We start from the raw sequence: 5,361 nt of genomic DNA, 5'->3' as shown, positions 1-5,361 counted from the left end.
GAAAATAACGTTTATTTTGAAGTACTTCATGCCTCTTCAAAAGGGAGGGATAGACTTTGCTTTCTCTCTTTCTTTCTCTCTTTCTCTTTTTTCCTCTTTCAAAAAGTATCAGACTTTTATTCCTACACATGATGATAATCTCTAATATGAAATTACCCTCTTTTTCATCTTGAGGCTGAGAGAAAGAACACGTAATCGCTTTGTTCACCATCTTGGCTTCAAAAGCCCGCCCGAGGTTCAATGAGGGTATTGGCATTCAAGGATGACTTGAGATTCAAGTGGCCGTTATGTGTTTCTATTATCCTATGGAAGCCATCCTGCGGACTGCAAATGTCAGTGTGTTTCTAACGATAACAGAATGGCCATGTTTGACTCGTGTAAGATTGGATGTATCCTTTTGTTGGGCTTAGAGATGCTGAGAAATAAGCTGGCAGCAGCTGAGTCTATTCCTCCTCATCTTCTCCACCCTGTCGGACAAAAATGTTACAGAGTTTCCACCGAGCTCTGTTTTACAAATCCACCGCGGTTTTAACAAAAGGCTTGTCAATTGCCATCAGGGAGGATGGTTTATTTTCCTTTTGGAATAAGATTCTATCCAAACAGATACCTGTAATTTTACCATTTACTTCTTCGCTATGCCTGGTAGGAGCTTGTGCCGTGAGGAAAGCAAGTGTTTCTTGCTCAAAAGTAAGCAGGTTCCATTTCTTCAGCATTTTGATTTCTTGGTTCTATGTTTTTCTGCCTCAGAACAACTCAAACAATGTGAGCAAAGATGGTGCATCAGAGCATGGAGAGGATATTGGTGGAAGATGCACTGTTATGTTTGGTTCAGCAGTCGTGGGGTTATGGTGTGTTTGCCAATCTGCGTGTGTATGTGTGTGTACTGTATGTATGTACGCATGTGTGTGTTTGCCAGTGTGTGTCAGTGTATATTAACGTGATCAGGTCTTCTATTCTCATTATACACCAGGCTCACCATCATCCTACCTGTTAGCCATTTAGCTCATCCCACCTCCCCTCCCCTCCATGTGTACTGATGACAGATAGAGGACAGCCAAACTGAGACAGAGGATACAGAGAACCATGCCATGGCAGGAGGATAGGTCCTCTGTTGGAGGCTTCAATAGGCCTGCCCAGCCTGTCTGTGTCTGTCCCTGTCCCCAGCACAGCCCTGTTAGAGAGAGGCAGATCTCTGCTGTCAGAGAGAGAGAGGAGAAGAGCGAGAGGTGTGGGGAAGAGAGAGAGGAAGAGAGAGAGAGAGAGAGAGAGAGAGAGAGAGAGAGAGAGAGAGAGAGAGAGAGAGAGCGAGAGAGAGAGAGAAGAGAGAGAGAGACAGAGCGATGGAGAGAGAGGGAGAGCGATGGAGAGAGAGCACCATCATTACAGATGATTAATGATGGTGCTTAACTAAACTATAGCATTTGATTGATTTGGTGTACTGATTTATTCGTCCACACCTGCTCTCCATCTCCTGATGTCATTTCCTGTTGGTGACCTGAAAATCAATGATATGTCACAAGTTCAAGTGTTGCTCAAATTAACAGAAGGAAGGAATTATCCTGTGATCTGTTGCATGATGAGCAGACGATTGGTTCTGGTAAATATTATAACATCTTATGACAGCACTTGAATATGTCCTTGCAGCCATGATGGTTATTTTGAACATCATAGTTCAGGTTGCAATCAACCATATTTGTTATATCAAATAATCTAAGTATGTGTTTAAAAACAAATACTTGATGTTTGATTTACAAAAGATTACTGACTCATACCAGCCTTATCAGAGACAAATGACATGGTTCACTCACGCTCTTGTATTGTGTTCCTCTTCAAACTTTTGCTCTCCATGATCACTTATCCTTCCCTTCTTTAACCCACCGCCTCTTTCTGATCCTGTCCACTATCTAGAGAGAGAGAGAGAGAGAGAGAGAGAGAGAGAGAGAGAGAGAGAGAGAGAGAGAGAGAGAGAGAGAGAGAGAGAGAGAGAGAGAGAGAGAGAGAGAGAGAGAGACCGATAGATAGAGAGACAGAGAGATAGATAGAGAGACAGAGAGATCGAGACAGACAGACAGAGAGAGAGAGAGAGAAGGAGAGAGAGAGAGAGACCGACAGATAGATAGAGAGACAGACAGAGATCGAGACAGACAGACAGACAGAGAAAGAGAGAGAGGGAGAGAGAGAAGGCGAGAGAGAGAGAGAGATCTTGTCAGGATTCTCCTAATGGCCACACATTAGCTTAAATAATTCATGTAATACTTGATAAATCAAGTGGCTCTGTGTTTTACAAAAATTGAGTTGAGTACGAGAATGAGTGGCCAGGCGAGCCTTACCCTCTTTTTTGTCTTTCTGCATGGTTAATAGATTCAAGGCATTACAATCCATCACTTATTGATTTAATGCTTGCTAACATCAGTGGGGAGCATGTCCTGGATAAAGGTACTCACAGGGCTGGAGGTCTATCTGCCGTATTAATGAGATAGAAGAAGAAGAGGGTTTCTGTGTCCCAGACTCACAAAGTTACAATTCAATAACAAACAGTTATATTGGGACAGAGAATGGCGCCGGAGAAGATGGCTGCCGTTTTACAGCCCTCTAACCAATTGTACTATTATGTGTGTTTTTCGCTGAATTTGTAATTTATTCTGTACATAATGTTTCTGCCACCGTCTCTTATGACCAAAAAGAGCTTCTGGATATCAGGACAGCGATTACTCACCTCGTATTGGACGAAGATTTTTTTCTTCAACGAGTCGGACGTGAAGGATATTCTACAGACACCCGACAAGGCCCAAATCCCGTAATTTGCATGAGAAAGAGACTGAGATATCGTGGACGTAGGTCGGGGTGCCTTGTAAGGATCTGACGGCGAGCGAGTAAACAGCTTCTTCCATCAATCCTACTAGCCAATGTTCAATCATTTGAAAATGAATTGGACGACCTAAGATTACGGTTATCCTACCAACGGGACATTAAAAACTGTAATATCTTATGTTTCACAGTCGTGGCTGAATGACGACATGGATAACATACAGCTGGCGGGATATACATTAGATCGGCAGGATAGAATGGCTGACTCCTGTAAGCCAAGGGGTGGGGTCTGTGTATATTTGTAAACAACAGCTGGTGCATAAAATCTAATACTAAGGAAGTCTCAAGGTTTTGCTCGCCTGAGGTAGAGTATCTCATGATAAGCTGTAGACCACACTATTTACCAAGAGAGTTTTCATCTATATTTTTCATAGCTGTCTATTTACCACCACAAACCGATGCTGGCACTAAGATTGCACTCAATGAGCTGTATAAGGCCATAAGTAAACAGGAAAACGCTCATCGAGAGGCAGCGCTCCTAGTGGCCGGGGACTTTAATGTAGGGAAACTTAAATCAGTTCTACCTAATTTCTACCAGCATGTTAAATGTGCAACCAGAGGAAAAAAACACTAGACCACCTTTACTCCACACACAGAGACACATACAAAGCTCTCCCTCATCCTCCATTTGGCAAATCTGACCATAATTATATCCTCCTGATTCCTGCTTATAAGCAAAAATTAAGAAGGAAGCACCAGTGACTCGAATATGCACAGACTAGAATATGTTCCGGGATTCTTCCGATAGCGTTGAGGAGTACACCACATCAGTCACTGGCTTCGTCAATAAGTGCATCAATGACGTCGTCCCCACAGTGAATGTACGTACATACCCCAACCAGAAGCCATGGATTACAGGCAACATCCGCACTGAGCTAAAGGGTAGAGCTGCCGCTTTCAAGGAGCGGGACTCTAACCCGGACCCTTATAAGAAATCCCGCTATGCCCTCCGACGAACCATCAAACATGCAAAGAGTCAATACATTACTTAAATTGAATCGTCCTACACCGGCTCCGGCTGCCGTCGGTTGTGGCAGGGCTTGAAAACTATTACAGACTACAAAGGGAAGCACAGCCGCAAGCTGCCCAGTGAAACGAGCCTACCAGATGAGCTAAATCACTTCTATGCTCGCCGAGCAAGCTGTTCCGGATGACTATGTGATCACACTCTCTGTAGCCGATGTGAGTAAGACTTATAAGCAGGTCAACATTCACAAGGCCGCAGGGCCAGACGGATTACCAGGACGTGTACTCCGAGCATGTGCTGACCAACTGGCAAGTGTCTTCACTGACATTTTCAACATGTCCCTGACTGAGTCTGTAATACCAACATGTTTCATGCAGACCACCATAGTCCCTGTGCCCAAGAACACTAAGGTAACCTGCCCAAATGACTACCGACCGAAGCGCTCACGTCTGTAGCCATGAAGTGCTTTGAAAGGCTGGTCATGGCTCACATCAACACCATTATCCCAGAAACCCAAGACCCACTCAATTTGCATACCGCCCCAACAGATCCACACAGATGATGCAATCTCTATTGCACTCCACACTGCCCTTTCCCACCTGGACAAGAGGATCACCTACGTGAGAACTGCTATTCATTGACTACAGCTCAGCGTTCAACACCATAGTGCCCTCAAAGCTCATCACTAAGTTAAGGACCCTGGGACTTAAGACCTCCCTCTGCAACTGGATCCTGGACTTCCTGATGGGCCGCCCCCAGGTGTTAAGGGTAGGTAACAACACATCCACCACGCTGATCCTCAACACGGGGCCCCTCAGGGTGCGTGCGTCAGTCCCCTCTTGTACTCCCTGTTCACCCATGACTGCATGGCCAGGCATGATTCCAACACCATCATTAAGTTTGCCGACGACACAACAGTGGTAGGCCTGATCACCGACAACGATGAGACAGCCTATAGGGGAGGAGGTCAGAGACCTGGCCGTGGTGGTGCCAGGATTATAACCTCTCCTCAACGTGATCAAGACAAAGGAGATGATTGTGGACTACAGGAAAAAAAAAGAGGACTGAGCACGCCCCCATTCTCATTGACGGGGATGTAGTGGAACAGGTTGAGAGCTTCAAGTACCTTGGCCTCCGACTGCAAGGCATTACATGCTGACAGACATGATAGGCTACATTGATTGATGGACCAAGTCAAATTGGCTAGCTAGCTAATAACAGATCACTTCAATATAGCTAGTTAACAAACTAACTTTGAGGGGATAAACTAGATGGCTGTGTGATTTGCTTGCCATCTATAGTGGTGATGACAGTAGTCCAACTAACAACTTTACCAGGATGAGGACTTGCCGATGTTAAGCTCTTTCAAAAGCCTAATCTCTGACGAAGCAAGCTAAATGACATACACTATGTTGTTTGCTTAGTTAGCTAGCTACATGCCAAATGGATAGGCTACCCTCATGTATCTGAAAATACATCAATTGATGTTTACTGATCATGAAAAGCATGCAGTTACTTGCTGTATA

This window comes from Coregonus clupeaformis, chromosome 17, assembly GCF_020615455.1.
Source record: "Coregonus clupeaformis isolate EN_2021a chromosome 17, ASM2061545v1, whole genome shotgun sequence".
Taxonomy (NCBI): Eukaryota; Metazoa; Chordata; class Actinopteri; order Salmoniformes; family Salmonidae; genus Coregonus; species Coregonus clupeaformis.
This window is presented reverse-complemented; position numbering follows the sequence as displayed.